Source organism: Acomys russatus, chromosome X (genome assembly GCF_903995435.1).
Source record: "Acomys russatus chromosome X, mAcoRus1.1, whole genome shotgun sequence".
NCBI classification, from domain to species: domain Eukaryota; kingdom Metazoa; phylum Chordata; class Mammalia; order Rodentia; family Muridae; genus Acomys; species Acomys russatus.
The window spans coordinates 2,681,429-2,702,401 of NC_067169.1; positions in this window are offsets into that span (position 1 = coordinate 2,681,429).

Sequence of the window (20,973 nt, forward strand, 5' to 3'; positions counted from 1 at the left end):
TTTAAACTGGGCAAGGAGCTCTAGTAATACACCACTCATGTGCCATTGGCCATATCAGGAATGTCTTTTAAATGAAGTGTCTGCTTTGAAGTCACCCACACTCCTCTAAGTAACCCCAATGAATACATTGGTTCATCAGACTAGACTGGGATAAACTATTTTCTTTGGTTTGTCATGGGCACTCTTCCTGAGTCATATGTCTCAAGGAAAAGTCCTACAACTTGCTCTTTCTAAATCAATAGTTCTGAATCCAAACTTTAAATGACGATCAGTGGTGTGTTTCCTATGTTGAATTAGTTTTTCTTTATGTAGAATATCATATAAGTGAAATACAGTATTGTATGTGTTCTGTGCTGTAAGACTTTTTACTCAGCACCATGTTCTTGAGTTTTATATGTACTGCATGTAAAAGCTAGTACTATTCTCCAGTGAAAAAGGTTTATTACATATTATAAAGTAAATCCTAGTCCTAAATTCTAGTAAGTTCATGCCCTTTGCCCAACAAGGCCTGCATTTCATCTGCACTCTCATTTGTACATAAGCGTAACCTGCCATGTTCCCCTCATCCTTATCTTTTCAGTTCCTTCTTAAAATCTGCAGGTCACCCAATAGTTTTGCGTGAATGAGCTCTATTATTACTAACACACTTTGTCGTCATATATCTTCCATTTGCACTTATTTTTTCCACATATAATTCTTCACATTTTCCCTAGAGAATTGTTTTGCCCTCTAGATCTTCCAAGAAATTTCTGCCTACCTGGTTTTTCTACTCCCATGTCTGTGTGCATCACATCCCAATCATAGCAATATTCTACTTATCTGTACTTGATAACAGAAACTATCTCACATAAATGATGCCATTTTCATGGATTCTTTGATTCTTTCACATATAGAGGGAGAAAATCACAGTAAATGGAGTAGAGAATTACAGTGAATTAGGTCTGCAATTTCTCCCTGAAAGCCTCTCCACTTCCTGAATATTTTGGTGTAAATATCAAAGAAGTTGTTTTATACTTTCTGCCAGTTTGAAATTATTTTGCTCTCAACTTTCCAGAGATAAGCTTCTGACTTGAACTACTATCAGTTTAATATTGGGACTGAAAAAATGAACCAAGGTTACTCTATGTGTTGCTTCAGAATAGTCTTGGAATTGGAGTTTATCACATACTAGAAGGAGAAAAAATATCAGCTACCAAGATGGTGTTCTTGGATGTCTGCACAGTGTAACTGCTCTACTTAAATATGACATCCATAATAAAATGCACCTTCAGACATGCTGATAAACGCAGTATTTCCTTTTATTTGAACGTTGAAAAATGTGAACGACATACTTATTTTTAAAATGTGTTGGTATCTTAGTTACCGTTTTATTGCTCTGAAAAGACTACTGCCAAGGAAGGCAACTTATAAAAGAAAGTTTAAGCACATGTTTTTTAAAAATATATTTTATTAATTTATTCATATTACATCTCAATTGTTACCCCATCCCTTGTATCCTCCCATTCCTCCTTCCCTCCCGCTTTCCCTCTACTCCCTTCCCCTATGACTGTGACTGAGGGGGACCTCCTCCCCCTGTATATGCTCATAGGGTATCAAGTCTCTTCTTGGTAGCCTGCTATCCTTCCTCTGAGTGCCACCAGGTCTCCCCATCCAGGGGATGTGGTCAAATGTGAGGCACCAGAGTTTGTGTGAAAGTCAGTCCCCACATTCCACTCAACTGTGAAGAATGTCCTGTCCATTGGGTAGATCTGGGTAGAGGTTCCAAGTTTGCTGCACATATTGTCCTTGGCTGGTGCCATAGTTTGAGCAGGACTCCTGGGCCAGTGTTTAATTGGGGACTTTCTTACCACTTTAAGGGGTGAATACATGTTCATCATGGTAGGAAGCATAGCAGTGATAGACAAGGATGGTATTGGAGGATTAGTTGACAGTTCATATCCAGATCCATAGGCAAGAGGCAGGAATAGAAGGAGATGGGGCCTGAAATGGGCTTTTGAAATCTCAAAGTTCACTCCCAGTGACACACTTCCTCCAAGAAGGCCACACTTCCAAGTTCTTTCTAAACAGTCTACTAACTGGAAACCAAATATTCAAATGTATGAGCCTCTGAGGGGGGCGTTCTTATTCAAACCACTAAATAGATTGCAAACGTCAAGAGTCTACTTCAAAGTGTCTCTTGTATAATTATATACTGCATTGTATAGTACAAGTAAGGTATACTCGAAGGAAAATAAGTAGTACATTCTTCAAAAATTATAATAGTTTGGACCGATTTCACATAAAATATGTTAAAATGTATAACATTAAAGTATTATAAAAATACATTTCCAAGGACTTTGAAGGTTTTCCCTTTCTTTTATTAAGAACTGACCACAATAGGGCATTTAACAGATAAAATTATGGTACTGACATTCAATCTTGGCTTCAAAAGAAATAAATTTCTGTTTTGAGTAAAACTCTTACCTACCTCCAATTTTCTTCATGCTTCTAGATGTGTACCTAACAAATATTAGTAATGCAATAAATATAAAATCCTTATTAATGCTATAACTCTATAAATGAGCACAACTGTAGATTTATTGGAAAATGGCAATTATCTGGGGTTAGCAATTAGGAGATTATTAAATATATTCAGGCTCATTATCACTTTTGATGTTTTTAAAATTCATGAGGTATGTGTAATAGATGATATACAATAATTTCTCCAAGATACATAGGTCAGGAAATTAGCTCTCAAACTTTGTTCATTAGAATTTATATCTAATTTTATTTCTCTTATATATCCAATTTTTCCATTGAAACAGAGATGACACAGAAGTGAAAATAGGGTCATAAACTGTGGGACCATAATGGCTCAGGATTAAGAAGAAAAGGTTGAGGAAAGCTTCAACATTGGATCCCTCAAATGAGGAAAGCACGAATTTGCTCCCTCCTCCTCCCAACCTGGCACCACAAAGTAGCCATAAAGTTGGGTGCCCCACCATCAACCCTAGTAAGAATTTATTACCTTGATAGTTATCAGGCGTCATTCCTTTTTTGATCTTGTAAGACTTTGCTCCTCGGATCCCCCAGTCCCTGTGAATGCAGATGAAGTATCTTCCAGTAACCTTGCCCCAGAGACTCTACCCACTTCCCCAACAGTATAAATACCCCCTCGCCCAATAAATGAACCAGTTCTAGGAAGGTGTTCCCGGACATAAGTTGTTTGCCCACACTCAACATGCAATCAAATATCCTCTCTACACCCACCCACCTTGGCCAAGCTTTAATCCATCCAGTCCAGCCTAGATTACCTGAGGGAAGAGGCAGAAATGGAGCAGCAGTAAACAATGACCAGCATATACAATTTTGTAACAATAAGATTCTAGGTGATATGGAGCTATATTAGTTGGTAAAATACTTATACCAATACCTACATAAAAAGCAAGGCTTTTTGTAGTATTCCAGTAATCCCTATACTGAGGAGATGGACACAGTCACATCTCTAGGGCTCACTGGCAAGCTACCTTAGTTTAACTAATGAGCCCTGGGTCTCAGTGAGAGATTTTATCTTAAGAAACATTGTAGAAAGCTTCTGATAAATGATACCCAAGATTAACCTCTGTGGCCAACACATGTACACAAACACATGTGTACCTATATCTGTACACACACATACAGATGTACCCATGATTCCATACATCAAGTCCAATAAGACTATCAGGGAGCATCCTTGCATGATATTGCTTAAGACCATTCATTTTGACAGAGAGGAGGTACAGTAAGTTTCTTCCACATTTCAAAACTCTTACAGTTTCTTCATTTAGCTCTAAATGAAATATGCAAGTATTCCAGGTTTGTATGTCATTTATAAACATAACTCCCTGCTAGATTTTGGGAAGATTCTAAAATGATTTAAATGACTTCCTGAGTATTAAATAGCTTGTGAAGAGCAAGATCTTGATGAATTGTGTGTAATCAAAGACCCAACTCCAAGACATGAATATTAAATTTCTCCTCAAATACATATGCTTCAAAGCAAAATGGAAGTTTGCAGGGAATATTTTAGCCTACTCTTTTTCTTCACTGTCACAAAGTCTATGGAAAGTAAAAGATCTAATGAATAACAGTGCCCATGTGAATATTTTGACTTCAAAATGCCTATCATCACAGTTAGAAGAAGTACGCTTTAAACATCCCTTATCCTGTGAGTCTCTGGAGATGGTCAGTGCGATTCTCAGGACCATGGACAGTTCAGATACTTGCTTTTAAAAAGGTTTTATTTTCTGACTCATTGCCTCAGGTACAATTCAATGTTCTGAATCCACACACATGTTCTGTCTGGCTCTTTGTCTACTACTGCAGGCCCCTATGAAGTCTGTGAAGACTGTCAGATATTTTTTGAAGCTCTTTAAATGACTGCTAGTCATTCATAGGGGTTCTTTAGTCAACAAGAATCATTGTCTATGCATAGACATTCACATCATATAAAGAATGGCATCTAGTAATAATTCAAAGGGGTTCTTTAGTTACAAGAATCATTGTCTATGCATAGACTTTCACGTTTCAGCCATTCTCAGAGCTAGTCCCACATGGTGGGATTAGCAATATAAGTTGCCTGCTTGTTCTGCAGTTTAAATTCTTGACATCCTGATTGTAGCTCCCTCCCTCATTCCTCCTGGTCTCCCCTCCCTCCCTCATCCTCTCCCCCTCCCTCTCTTAATACACAGACAAGGGCAGCCTCTTCCCCTAATATCTGATCTCAGCTTATCAAGTCTCATCTTTTTTAGCTGTAACCTCTTCCTCTGTAGCCTGGCATGGCCATCTTGCCAAGGGGAAGTGATCTAAGTTCAGTGGCCAGTGTGCCTACCTGAAGTAGTCCTTATTCTCCAGACATGGGATCCACAAGGAGACTGTGCTATTACATCTAAGCAGTGGGTCTAAGTCTACATCATACAAGGTCTTTGGCTCATGTTTCTGACTCTGTTTTACAGTGTAGTTATCATGTATTATGTAGCTAATGTCTGATTATGAGTGAGTATATACCATGCGTGTCTTTCTGGGTCTGGGTTACCTCGCTAAGGATGATCTTTTTCAGTTCCATCCATTTGCCTAGAATTTTCAAGATCTCCTTGTTTTTAATAGCTGAAAAGTGTTCCATTGTGTAGATGTACCACACTTTCTTCATTTACTCTTCAGTTGAGGGACATCTAGCTTGTTTCCAGATTCTAGCTATTACAATGAAAGCTGCTATGGACATTGTTGAGAAAATGTTCTTGTTCTATGACAAAGCATCGTTTGGGTATATTCCCAAGAGTGGTATGGTTGGGTCCTGAAGTAGAGTTATTCCCAATTTCCTGAGAGAGGAAGAGATTGATTTCCAAAGTGGTTGTACAAGTTTGTACTCCCACCAGGAATGGAGGAGTGTTCCCTTTCTCCACTTCCTTGCCAGCATGTGCTGTCATCTGAGTATTTTAAAATTATTTTATTAATTTATTCTCGTTACATATCAATGTTTATCCCATCCCTTGTATCCTCCCATTCTTCCCTCCCTCCCATTTTCCCATTATTCCCCTCCCCTATGACTGTTCCTGAGGGGGATTACCTCCCCCTGTATATGCTCATAGGGTATCAAGTCTCTTCTTGGCAACCTGCTGTTCCTCCTCTGAGTGCCACCGGGTCTCCCCCTCCAGGGGACATGGTCAAATGTGAGGCACCAGAGTACGTGAGAAAGTCATATCCCACTCTCCACTCAACTGTGGAGAATGTTCTGACCATTAAGGCAGGAGGCACTGTCAAGAGAACAAAGCAACAGCCTATAGACTGGGAAAAGATCTTCACCAACCCTACATCTGACAAAGGTCTAATATTCAAAATATATAAAGAAGTCAAGAAATTAAACACCACCAAACCAAATAACCCAATTGAGAAATGGGGCTTGGAACTAAACAGAGAATTCTCAACAGAGGAATATCAAATGGCTGAGAAACACTTAAAAAATGCTCAACCTCCTTAGTCATCAGGGAAATGCAAATCAAAACAACTCTGAGATTCCATCTTACACCCATCAGAATGGCTAAGATCAAAAATTCAAGTGACACCACATGCTGGCGAGGATGTGGGGAGAGAGGAACACTCCTTCATTGCTGGTGGGAATGCAAACTAGTACAGCCACTTTGGAAATCTATCTGGTGCTATCTCAGAAAAATGGGAATGGGGCTTCCTCAAGACCCAGCTATTCCACTCCTTGGAATATATCCATAAGATGCTCCAGCACACAACAAGAAAATTTGCTCAACCATGTTCATAGCAGCCTTATTCATAATAGCCAGATCATGGAAACAGCCTAAGTGTCCATCAGTAGAAGAATGGATAAAGAAACTGTGGTACATATACACTATGGAATACTACTCAGCTATTAAAAACAAGGAATTCCCGAAATTTGTGGATAAATGGATTGAGCTAGAAATGATCATAATGAGTGAGTTAACCCAGAAGCAGAAAGAATCAAATGGTATATACTCACTTATATCTGCATATTAGCCCAAGGGGCATGTCCCATGAAAGCTGTCACTTATCAGGAAACTGGGACAGAGGGGAGGAAATCCTATTGGGATGGGAGAATAGCAAAGTAGAAGGATCCAGAGGGTCCTAGATATCTACAAGTAGAACATTATGATAGGCAGATTTGGGCCCGGGGGTCCCGCTCAAACTAAGGCACCAGCCAAGGACATACAGGCGGTAAACTTTAAACCTCTACCCAGATCTAGTCACCTGAGTTTTTGATCCTAGCCATTCGGATAGGTATAAAATGGAATCTCAGAGTTGTTTTGAGTGGCATTTCCCTGATAACTAGGGATGTTGAGCATTTCTTTAAGTGTTTCTCAGCCATTCAATATTCCTCTATAGAGAATTCTCTGTTTAGTTCTGTACCCCATTTTTAAATCGGATTATTTGGTTTGGTGGTGTTTAGTTTCTTGAGTTCTTTATATATTTTGGATATTAGCCCTTTGTCAGATGTAGGGTTGGTGAAGATCTTTTCCCAGTCTGTAGGCTGTCGCTTTGTTCTCTTGACAGTATCCTTCGCCTTACAGAAGCTTCTCAGCCTCATGAGGTCCCATTTATTTATTGATGGTTGATCTTAGGGTCTGAGCTGTTGGTGTTCTGTTCAGGAAGTTGTCTCCTGTGGCAATGAGCTCAGGGTTTTCCCCCACTTTTCTTCTAACAGATCTAGTGTATCTGGTTTTATATTGAGACATTTAATCCATTTGTACATCAGTTTTGTGCAGGGTGATAGATATGAGTCTATATTCATTTTTCTACATGTAGCCATCCAGTTAGACCAGCACCATTTGTTGAAGATGTTATCATTTTTCCATTGTATGGATTTGGCTTCTTTGTCAAAAATCAAGTGTCCATAGGTATGTGGGTATATTTCTGGGTCTTCAATTTGATTCAATTGACCAACCAGCCTATTTCTATGCCAGTACCATGCTGTTTTTATTACTAGTATTCTGTAGTATAGCTTGAAGTCAGAGATGGAGATACCTCCAGAAGTTCTTTTATTGTATAGGATTGTTTTATCTATTCTGTGACTTTGACACCCTGTTTGGTGAAAGTGGTTGAAAAGAAAGAAGAGGGAATATATAAATGTACAGAGAAGATAGAAAAAAAGTAGATGAGTGAATCTACTCCTCAACTTATTGCCTCAATTGTCACTCACAAGATAGTTTTAATTCATTAATATAGAATTTTGTATATAGATGCAAAATAAGTTCTAGATACAGTGGTATAGAATTCAAATGTAAGATTATTCTTTACACACACATACATACACATATATATACTCTAATATGAGTTATTGTATCCATATAACTCAATTATAATACAAGGCTATCTTCCAAAGCTTTGAAAGTGCTATCAAGCTGTTTAGGAGAGATAAGTTATACAAATTAAATATAAGTAGATTAAATCATGGTCATGTCAATTGCCAGTCTACTTTTATCACAAGAATATACATCTTAGGTACAGCAGATAGATATGACTCTATAGAAAGAGAAGGTCTTCAAAAACCCCAGAGACATGCAGAATATGGCATTTAAAAATGAGTTTATTACTTTAAAGATTCATTGACAATGAGATAAGTTAACTCCTGGCAACACCTAGCTTACCTCAAAGAAGATGATGAGCATCAAAGAACCTCCTTATGGAGATGGCTTCAAATGTGGCAAACAAACCACTGGGCACAATGTCCTCATTTCTACCACAGAATTCTGCCAAAAAAAAAGGGGCAAGCTTGGATGCAGGCAGAGTTGATGGCTGAACTCTGTCAAGATGTTGTAAGCAAGTCCTTGATAGTCTCTGCCTCACAAATATGTCTTTCAGATATATTGAGCCAGAAGGCTGAAGAAGATGCTCCAATGTTACAGTTTTGGGTGATTATTCAGGTAGCAAACTGTCTCTGTCATCTTTTGATTTGGAAAGCTACTAACCTGCACTCCCGGCATACTCAGGTAATCAAGTTTACTCTTTTTCAGGTCTCTGAGGGAGTTGAAGAACAGATAGCTTAGTTTTACAATGAAGCTTAATGATTTAAGGGGTTAAGAAGTTTTTAGATCTAGATAGATGTTTTAAGTTGATAATGACAAGATGTGATGGAGATTGATTTACATTCAGAAATGTAGATGCACCAAGATAGGAAAGATGTCAGCTTCAAGGCTGTCAAATGCAAGTAGCCAAACAGTAAGAATGTAACAGTTATATAATTCCTGATTGTGTCACGGTTCTTCTTGTCATAGGTAATCTATTGTATATGTGAGTAATAATATAAACGTATATGTACAAAAATAAAATAATTAAAAAAGAAAAGAAAAAAATCAGTGCTAATATAGAAAATACAAAAAGATCAGTCAGTGCAGGAAAACAACAAAAGCAGCCTGATGTAGGAAAATTGTTAAAATGAGGATAAATAACTTGAAACATGTTCATTAATGGGAGAATTTTTATAAGTTTTTTCATTAAATTAGCAAAAACAGTCTTGCTGGCTACCAAACAGATTAAATCTAAGTCAACAGAACAATTTTCTTTCAATAAATATGTTGAACACTTTTCAAGAGAATATATTCTAATGACCTTTTCTACATAAGGAACAATTTAAGGAACAAAGGCTCCAAGGAGACATAATTCTAAATTAGTACCTTCGCTATGGAAAATTGTACATAAGGTCTTCAAAGTTTTTTCAATAGAACCACCATATGATCTAGCAAATCCATCAGCCTCTTTAAATCCAAATGAATGAACCCAGGATCTTGATGAGACATCTGCCTTCCACTTTCATTGCAGCCCTGGTCAAAACAGTCAAAATGCTGAAACCTGTTTGTCAATTGGCATATAAATAATAAAATAAACCAACTGTGGTATAGATATACAATAGAATTATAAAAGTTATGAAATATTGTCCTATGTGACAGCATGGATGAACTGGAGACTAACCATTACATTTGTAGTACATAATTATGTACTGTAAATACTAAAGCTAGAAAAAGGGGTTATGGAAAGCCTTTACCACAAATAAAGCACATATTCTTGAGGAGGTAAATATTGTTAATGAGATTTAAATATATGCATGCATCAATCATATGTATTTCTTGAACATTACATAGTATGCGATTAATACGTATATGATTTTTATGTTTCTGTGTATTATTTAAAATATAGAAAAGTAAAGCACTAGGATAAAATATCTACCATTATATCTTAATTCAAAATTCATGTGGACAAATGAATTGAACTACAAATTGTGGACAAATGGATTGAACTAGAAATGATCATAATGAGTTAATTAACCCAGAAGCAGAAAGAGTTAAATGGTATATACGCACTTATATCTGCATACTAGCCCAAGGGGCATGTCCCAAGAAAGTCTTCACTAACCAGGAAACTGGGACAGAGGGGAGGACATCCTATTGGGACTCTAGATGAGAGAAGCATGGGAAAATGGCAAAGTTGAAGGATCCAGAGGATCCTAGAAACCTACAAGAAGAAAATTATGGTAGGCAGATTTGGGCCCAGGGGTCTGCTAAAACAATGGTACCAGCCGAGGACAATACAGGTGGTAAACTTCAAACCCCTACCCAGATCTAGCCAATGGTCAGGACAATCTCCACAGTTGAGTGGAGAGTGGGGTCTGACTTTCACATGTACTCTGGTGCCTCATATTTGACCACATCCCCTGAATGGGGAGACCTGGTGGCACTCAGAGGAAGGGTAGCAGGCTACCAAGAAGAGACTTGATACCCTATGAGCATATACAGGAGGAGGAGGTCTCCCTCTGTCACAGTCATAGGGGAGGGGAGTAAGGGGAAAATGGGAGGGAGGGAGGAATGGGAGGATACAAGGGAGGGGATAACCATTGAGATGTAATATGAATCAATTAATAAAATATAAATAAAAAAACAAAAACAAAAAACAAAATTCAGGTTAGACTATATTTCATATAACAAAGTGTTACAATTGAAAAGAAGGGGTAGTGGGACTTAAATAATGTTTCTAATAAGTGGTAAGAAAGTGCTCTATAACCCTGCAACATTCCTGGCCTCTTTTCTTTTTTTTTTTTTTTTTTTTTTTTTTTTTTCACCTTGCTACATTGCTTAGTCAAAGCTGAACTCACTGTGTGGCCCAGAAAGGTTGTGAACTTGAATTTGCATTGGCCTCCTAAATAACTGGTTTAATAAGTGTGAGCCACATGCACATCAAGGCATTTATTTTTGCTTGTTGATTTGACTTCATCCTCTGTATATCCTTTAAGGGGAGCATGTTTGTGGTATTATATTTATTTGATGTAAGACATGGTATATTTTTGAGGGGATATTCAGTAATAAGATTTCTACAGAGATTTTATGGAATAAATGTGCTATCAATTAACTGGAAGAGTTGTAAGGTTGAGCATTGCCACCTTACATATAAATTGTTTCTACATAGCATTACTCTAATGAGGAATTTAGTATTGGTATCATTGCACTTTAGCTGAAAATCTAGAAATAAAAAATAAGAAAAACTGAGACTTATGTAAGAAAATAAATTTAAACTATTTAGAGTAGCTGCCCACTCTATGCCATTTTCCTCCTGAAATTGCTTCTCCATACATAAAAACTCATAGGTTTATAGTCTTCTCCATAGAAACCTATTTTCCCCAACATCAATTCTGCAAAGCCAATTATTACCACAAAGATATATGATACAGAAAAATGTATTGATAGTGACAGTCCTAAGAAAACAAAACTGACTTTGTAGAAGACTATAGGTTTGAATTAACTGGGTCAAATGTTTAAAAGTGGGTCTTAAATAGATCAGTACTTCTGGACTACTCAGTGTATTCTGGACTTTGAAATACCAGGTCGCCCACTCTTCTGAGCTGGAAGACATAGCATACCTTTTGTGAGACAGAAGGGATATTTAGAAAATGAGGAACAATTTCTCTAGTGTTACAGGTGGACATATGGTTGCATTGATCTGAAAATGCTTAACTGACTTAGACATCCAGAAAGTGGAAAAATAATTATTCTGGGCAAAGGTTAATTTGTTGTACTGCAATGTTTGGCACCAAGAGGTATAGTCTAATCACTTTCTGTTGCTGCAACTGTGTATCAATTCCAGCAGTGGGTGTGCAGCCAGCCAGTGGCAGGCTGCTGAGATGCTATTTTAGATGGGGCCAGCTTGTAGTTATTATAATGATTTGACACTTCTGCCCAAATTTAGTGTCAGGAAAGTTGAAGTCTCATTAGTTAGGAATAGTATCTAGGGTGTGGGGCTGTGCATTCAAAATTGTCTTTTGTTGGATTTAATTTTAAAATCAAAGCCACACAGATGTATCAGTTCAATCTAAATGCTTTTGAAGTGGTCATTATCACAGGCAAAATTTGGGGATTTTTTTTTTTTTTCATGGTGGCCTACCTCGGGAAAGAAAAAAAACATGTATTCTTCTTTTGTCTGGATTTTATATCCTGTCACTGTTTGGTTACTTTGTGAGAATTGCCATTTGATCTTAATATGTTTTCTTCTAAAAGGTAGTGCCTACCATACTCATGGAACTTGTACATCTTCTAAGATATACCTTCTCAGTGAAACTTCATTTCTTTCTTTGTGTACAATTGGGCTTCAGAATTAAAATAGCAAAAACATCCATCTTTCCTGTTTCTTCAGCAGTCCTCTCCATCTACTTTCTGGTTGGTTGTAAGGATATTCAGGCTTGTAATAATAAGGCTATTCTAATTCCTGAAATCAGACCACACTCACATTTTAAGAGGTAATTTCAAGCTTTAACTAGGTCTTTGTGTCGCTAACAGAGTGGTCATTAAGAGGTATATGGCTTAGTAATGGGCCATTTCTTATTCTTGGCAGTCTCAAAGAAGTACAATTTGAGAGAAGGGGGTAAAAGGAAGGAGGTAATACTGCTTTGCATAATGATATGCCACTTCATTGTAAGAAGGATGACCTTGTAAATTGTAGAACACTGGAAGATTATTTGCTTTTTTCATCATTACTGGGATCATTTGTATGTATTGTCTTTGTCCTCTGAAGACTGAGTAACTGAATGTATGCACACATAGGAACATATTGAAGTAGTTAACCATTGGGTAATCAGAAGAGAAGACTTATTCACAGGGGGAATAAAAGGTCAGATTGCAATATAAAAGTAGTTCCAATGTAGGTTAGACTACCACAGGACAAATATCATGTCGTTTTGACCCAGAACCACAATTTCAGAGATTGAAATAAGTGAGAAAGCAGAGAGATATACTCTAGGCTGAAACAAGACCTATAGGGAACAGTACCCTGAAAGGTGGGTAAAGATTTTCCTAAGCATTAGTATGGAATTTGAATATTCCTCCTCATATATATACTGAGTCCTTTCGTTTGTGGAGAAATATATTATTTGCTATTTTAGTTTGGTTTTGTTTTATTATTAGAGGTAGTGTTTTTCTTCTTTTCTCTCCTTTGATTTCTTTTTAAATTTTTTTACATATACATTTATATTATTACACATATATGCAATAAACTACATATAGCAAGAAAAACCATTAAATAATCAGGAATTATATTAATGCTACATTCAAAGTGTTTTGGCTATTTATATTTGGAAACCTTGAAGAAAACATTTTCCTCTCTTGTCAGTCTAAAGTTCTGAATATAAATCAATATCTATCATATCATGGTCATGTCAATTACTAGTCTATTTTTATCACATGAATATATATCCTAGGTGTAACAGATAGGTATGATTCTATAGACAGATAAGGTAAAATAGTTAGATAAGGTCTTCAAAAACCTCAGAGTCCTACAGAATATGGCATTTAATGATGTTTTATGTTTGTTTGTTTTAAGGATTCATTGACAATAACACAGGTGAAGTCCTGGCAACACTCAGCCTACCTCAAAGTAGATGATAAACATCAAAGAACCTCCTTGTAGCGATGGCTTCAAATGTGGCAAACCAGCTACTGGGCAAAATGTCCTTGTTTTTGTTTTTGTTGTTTTAAGATTGTTTCTTTTTCCATAACCACTGTAATTCTCACCCATAAAGGAAGTTCTAATATATGGATAGCCTTAAAGCATCTAACACAGGGAAAAACAGAAGAAGCAACTGTCCTATCTCAGATTTCCTGTTCTCTGTGGTGCAATCCATTAGAAAATGCTGCCCAAAGTTCATGCAAGGACTATAGTGGGGTGGCCAGAAGAGGAGCAGCACAGAGAGGTTGGTAGTGACGTGTAACACAAAAGAGGTGTCTGTGTGGACAACAAGTTGGAGGAAGTGAGTACTTCCTAAAGATGTGACTTGCCACTTTCATTAATTTTTTGTTATAGTCTTGATTAGAATCTATCAACAAGTTTCAACTACCCTTAGGAAAACAGATATATAGGAGTTGGGGGGGGGTGCTGCAGAGACTGATGGGCCATCCAAGGGCTATGAATGATGGGGACCTAGTCCCTCTGCTCAGATGTAGTAGATAGGCAACATAATCTCCTTGTGGGTCCTATAATATGGGGAGTGGGGACTACCTCTGACATGGACTCTGGCCCCCAGAAATTGATCAGTTCCTCCTGGCAGGGCAGCCTTGCCAGGTCAGAAAGGAAGAGGATACAGGCAGTCCAGATGAGACTTGATAACCTGAGGTCAGATGTTAGGGGAGGAGGGCTTCCCCTTTCTGAGGACTAGGGGAAAGAGGGAGGGGCATAAGGGAGGGAGAGTAGGACCAGGAGGTGACCAGGGAAGGGGCTACAATCAGGATGTAAAATAAACAAATAAAAAAAAAACAAGTCTAAAATACAGTACTTCACTGACTGAAAAAAAAAAAGACTAAGGTAGCTCTCACCTTCAAGGTTTTCCAAATGAAGTGGGGTGATAAAATAATTCTTTGAAAGTAAATCAGCAAGTCAGTTGCGAATCATGATGTGGGTGCTAGTAACTGAACCTGGGTACTATACAAGAGTGCTTTTAACCACATAACCATCACTCAAGGCCCCCAAAAGAATATGTTCAAAGACCATTTATTTCCCCAAACATATTAGGAATGTTTCATGTATTAGGTTTTCTTCTTTTTACCACCCAATATAATTGGCAGTGTCAAATGTTTGAAAGGTTTTATGACATTTTCCTGCCCATTTGTTTCAAGATCTACTACAATTTTGATTCTGCCTCTATTAATTTAATTTTATTCAATGTCCTTTTAAGCCTTTATTCTATTTGACCATTGCCAAAGTGAAAATTAAAGGTCTCATTTATAGCCTCTCTTGCATACACTGCTGGAATAATTCTATGAATTGAGAAAGGATTGACATGAAAGTTGTAGGAGGAACCTTTCTAATATTATTGAAATGTATACTTGTATATTTTATGTTAAATGTATATTATATAGATCTTTTTCCCATCAAGAATGTTGTAGCCACTTCTTGTCAAGTACCACTAATATAATTCCTTCTATTCTGTTCTGTGATTTTTATTTGTCTCTCTCAAAATTCTGCTTTAAAATTTGAAATTAAATTTACAAAACAGTGAAATACATATAAAGTATACATTCAACTTGTTTTAACACATACACATAGCCACATCACTTAAGATATAAAATATAAAAATTTCCTATATCCTCATAAGTATTTTGGTATCTACAGATTTATTATTATGACATTATCTTTTTGTTTCCTCAAGAAAATTTGATGTTTGCCAATTGTATTATTTTCTCAAATTACGAAGATATTGCATATATTATTTTTAAAAATATATTTTACTAATTGATTCATATTACATCTCAATGGTTATCCCCTCCCTTGTATCCTCCCATTCCTCCCTCCCTCCCATTTTCACCTTACTCCCCTCCCCTATGACTGTGACTGAGGGGGACCTCCTCCCCCTGTATATGCTCATAGGGTATCAAGTCTTTCTTGGTAGCCTGCTATCCTTCCTCTAAGTGCCACCAGGCCTCCTCATCCAGGGGACATGGTCAAATATGAGGCACCAGAGTTCATGCTTTTTTAAGCATTGCTTTTCTGTTCCAAAGATTCCCAAATAAAAAGACACAGGCTAACAAAATGGATGCAAAAGCAAGATGCAGCATTCTGCTGTATAAAAGAAACTCAGAGTAAAGGGCTGAAAAAATATTTTCCATATGAATAGAGCCAAGAAGTAAACTGAAGTACTCATTCTAATATTTAATACAATCAGATGAAAGAAATTAATAAAACAGTTCAAGATCTGGAAATAAAATAGACTTTCAACCAAAATTAATCAAAAGAGCTGGGGAAGGACACCTACATTCATCAAAGGAAAAATCCAACATGATAATAACACAGTTCTGAACATCTATGCACCAAATGCAAGGGCACACTCAAACATTACCAAAACTTAAGTTATACATCTAATCAACACTCCACTCTCACTAATGGACAGGTCATCCAAACAGAAACTATACAAAGAAATATGAAACTAACAGACATTACCAATCAAATGGACCTGACAGATATATACAGAACATTCCACCAATTACACAAAAGTATATACCTTCTCAAAATTGATCATTTAGTCAGCCACAAAACAAACCTCAGTAGGTTTCTTGCATTTATTTTTTTGAGACAGGGATTCTCTGTGTAGTCTTAGCTGGCCTAGACTAGTTTTGCTGACCAGGCTGGCCTCGAACTCAGACAGATCTACCTGCCTCTGACCTCGAGAGTGCTAAGATTACAGGTGTGTGCCAGAATGCCCAGCTACTCCCTGACCATCCTGGATTAAAATTTGACTTCAACAACAGCTGAAACAAGAGAAAGCACATAAACTCATGGAACCTGAATTCCCTACTTAATGACCACTAGAACAAAGAAGAAACAAATAAACTAAATACTTTCTATAGTTGAATGAAAATGAAGGCATAACATACCCAAACTTATGGGTGACCATGAAAGCAGTGCTAAGAGGAAAGTTCATAGCACTAAGTGCTTTAATAAAAAAATTAGAGAGAACATTAAAAAAAAATTAGAGAGATCTCATACCACTAACTTAACAGCACACCTGAAAGTTCTATAACAAAAAGAAGCAAACATACTGAAGAGGAGTACATGGCAAAAATTACTCAGACTCAGGGCTAGAGTTGATAAATTAAAAATAAAGATAACAATGCAAAGAATCAATGAAACCAAGAGTTGGCTCTTTGAGAAAATCATCAGGATAGACAAGACTTTAGCCAAACTAACTAAATGGCAGAGAGAATATCCAAATAAACAAAATCAGAAATGAAAAGGAAGACATAACATACACTGAGGTAATCCAAAGAATCATTATGTCTTACTTAAACATGTATACCACAAAATTGGAACATCTACATGAAATGGACAATTTTTGGATACATAACATTTACCAAAGTTAAAGAAAGATCAAGTAAACAATTTAAATAGACCTATAACTGCTAAGAAAATAGAAGCAGTCATTAAAAGTCTTCCAACCAAAAATAGCCCAGGAGCAGATTTTTTTTATTCTTTTTTTTTATTCTTTTTTTTAATTAATTTATTCTTGTTACATCTCAATGTTTATCCCATCCCTTGTATCCTCCCATTCCTCCCCCCCCCCATTTTCCCATTATTCCCCTCCCCTATGACTGTTCCTGGGGGGGGATTACCTCCCCCTGTATATCACGGAGCAGTTTTTTTTAAATTTAAATTTATTTATTTTTTTCACTTTACATCCCAATTTATTCCCCTCCCTTGTCTCTTCCCAGTCCCACCCTCCCTCCCTCTTTCCCCCATGCCCCACTTAGTCCTCAGAAAGGGGGAGCCCTTCTTCCCTATCAATTGACCCCAGCCTACCAAGTCTCATCAGGACCTGCTGCATCTTCTTCCTCTGTGATCTGGTAAGGCACCCTGCCAGGGGGAAATGACCAAAGAGAAGGCAACAGAGAATATGTCAGGGACAGCCCCTGCTCCCCTTACTAAGGGCCCCTATGGAGACTGAGGTGCTTATTGGCTACATCTGAGCAGGGAGCCTAGGTCTCATCCATACAAGGCCCTTGTTTGGTGCATCAGTCTCCGACAGACCCCAGACCCAGATTTGTTAGCTCTGTTGGTCTTCTTGTGGAGCTCTTTTCCACCCCCCCACTGCCAAGTCCTTCTATCCCCACATTCTCCCATAAAACTCCCTGTGCTCTGCCCAAAGTTTGGCTGTGTGACTCCTCTTCTGCTTTGATCCCATGTTGGTTGGAGTCTTTCAGAGGACCTCTATGGTGGGCTCTTGTCTTGTTCCCTCTATTCAACAGCTTCTAGTATCTATTCTATTTGCCTTTCTGAATGAGTATTAAGTATCCTCCTTAGGGTTCTCCTTCTTACTTAGCTTCTTTATGTCTGTGGATTGTAATATGGTTATCTTGTATTATATGACTAATATCCACTGATAAGTGGGTATATACCATGCCTGTGCTTCTGGGTCTGGGTTACTTTGCTCAGGAGCTCTTCCAGCTCCATCCATTTGATTGCAAATTTCAAGATTTCCTTATTTTTGATAGCTGAATACTAGTCCATTGTGTAGATGCACCACAGTTTATCCACTCTTCAGTTGAAGGACATCAGGGTTATTTCCAATTTCTTGCTATTATGAATAGTGCCACAATGAACATAGTTGAGCAAATGTCCTTGTTTTATGACAGAGAATATTTTGGGTATATGGCCATGAGTGGTATAGCTGGGTCTTGATGTAGAGCTGTTTCCAAATTTCTGAGAAAGTGCCAGACTGATTTCCAAAGTGGTTGTACTAGTTTGCACTCCCACCAGCACATCTTCACCAACATGTGCTGTCACTTGAGTTTTTGATCTTAGCCATTCTTATATGTGTAAGATAGAATCTCAGAGTTGTTTTGATTTGCATTCCCCTGATGGCTCAAGACACTGAGTATTTCTTGGTCATTTGATATTCTTCTGTTGGGAATTCTCTGCTTAGCCCTGTACCCCATTTTTAATTGCATTACTTGGTTGTATGATGTTTAATTTCTTGATATGTATATATATATAAGTATAATAATAATACTTAATTATATTAATTATATTAATTATGTTATATTATTTATATGTTATGTTACATTAATTATATTAAGTATGATATATATATATATATATATATATATATATATATATATATATATATATATATATATATACATATTAGTCTTCTGTCAGATGAAGGGTTGGTGAAGATCTTTTCCCAGTCTGTACCCTGTAATTTTGTTTTAATGACAGTCTCCTTTGCTTTACCAAAGTTTTTCAATTTCATGAGATCTCTTTTATTAATTGTTGATCTTAGAGCCTGAGATGTTGGTGTTCTATTCAGGAAGTTGTCTCCTGTGCCAATGTGCCAATGAGTTCAAGTCTCTTCCCCACTTTCTATTCTATTATATTTAATGTTTCTGGTTTTATATTAAGTTCCTTGATTCATTTGGACTTGAGTTTTATGCAAGGTGATAAGTATTGATCTATTTGTATTTTTCATCCAATTAGACCAGCACCATTTGTTGAAGATGATATCTTTTTTCCATTGTATGGTTTTGGCTTTTTTTTAAATCAACTGTCTCTAGGCATGTGGATTTATTTCTGGGTCTTCAATTTTATTCCATTGATCTACCAGTCTCTTTCTATGTCAGTATGATATTGTTTTTATTATTGTTGCTCTATAGTACATCTTAAGGTCAGGGATGAAGATACCTACAAAAGATTTTTAATTGTATAAGATTGTCTTAGCTATTCTGAGTTGTTTGTTTTTCCATATGAAGATGAGAATTGTTCTTTCAAGGGCTACAATGAATTGTGTTAGTATTTTGGTGTGAATTGCATTGAATCTGTAGATTGCTTTTGGTAAAATGGCCATTTTTACTATGTTAATCCTATTTATCCATGAGCAATGGCGATCTTTCCATATTCTGATATCTTCTTCAATTTCTTTCTTCAGATAATTGAAGAGGTTTTTTTTTGTACAAGTCTTTCATTTGCTTGGTTAGATATACACCAAGATACTTTAAGGTTTTTGTGGATATAGTTGATCACAAAGCAAGCCTCAATAGATACAAGAAGAGTGATATATTTCTTTGTATCTTCTCAGACCACCATGGACTAAAGCTGGACCTCTACAACAACAGAAATAACAGAAAGCACACACACACACACACACACACACACACACACACAGAGAGAGAGAGAGAGACAGAGAGAGAGACAGAGAGACAGAGAGACAGAGAGACAGAGAGAGACAGAGAGAGAGAGAGAGAGAGAGAGAGAGAGAGAGAGAGAGAGAGAGAGAGAGAGAGAGAACAACTCTCTATTCAATGACAACTGAGTCAGGGAAGAAATAAAGAAAGAAATGTAAAACTTTCTAAAATTTAATGAAAATGAAGGTATAACATATCCAAACTTATGGGACATAATGAAAGCAGTGCTAAGAGAAATGTTCATAGCACCAAGTGCCTTCATAAAGAAATTAGAGACATATCATGCAAGCAACTTAATGGCATACCTGAAAGCCCTAGGAAAAAAGAAGCAGACACACCCAGGAGGAGTAGATGGCTAGAAATAATCAAACTCAGGGTTGAATTCAGCAAATTAGAAACAAGGAGAACAATTCAAATAATCAGTGAAACCAAGAGCTGGTTCATTGAGAAAATGAACAAGATAGACAAAACCTTAGCCAAACTATCTATGTGGCAGAGAGATACTATCCAATTCAACAAACTCAGAAATTAAAAGGGGAGCTGGAGAGCAACCACATGGTGGCTTATAACCATCTATACTGACATCCGATGCCCTCTTCTGGCATGCAGATGACCTCCAGATGGAGTATTCATATATGTAAAATAAATAAATAAATCTTTTTAAAAAAGGAGGACATAACAACAGACATGGAGGAAATCCAAAGAATCTTTAGTTCTTATTTCAAAAGCCTATTTGACACAAGATTTGAAAATCTAATTGCAATGGACAATTTTCTTTTTAATATTCTTTTATTAAATATTTTATATTTATATTATTACACAGATATACAGTAAACTACCTATAGCAAGAACAAAACAGTCAGGAAATACACACACACACACACACACACACACACGTATATATAATATACATGTTACATTCATAGTGTTTTGGCTATTTGTATTTGGCAACCTTAAAAATTTTTTTCTTTTCTTGGTGAGTCTAAAATTCTGAATGTAAATCAATATCTATCATATCTCATTATCAACTTAAAACATCTATCTATACATAAAAATATCTTAACCCCTAAAGAACTGTAGGCTCAATTTTCTTATCAATTATATTTTATTATAGACTTATTAAATGAGCCTACCTCTCTAACAACCAGACTAACCCAAATAATCTGAAAAGGCTATTTTTCACTAAGCTCCCCTATGAAGTAGTTTGATTTCCAAGTGGAAAAACATCCAGCTTTCTCACATTTAAATGGTAAGCATCGTGCCC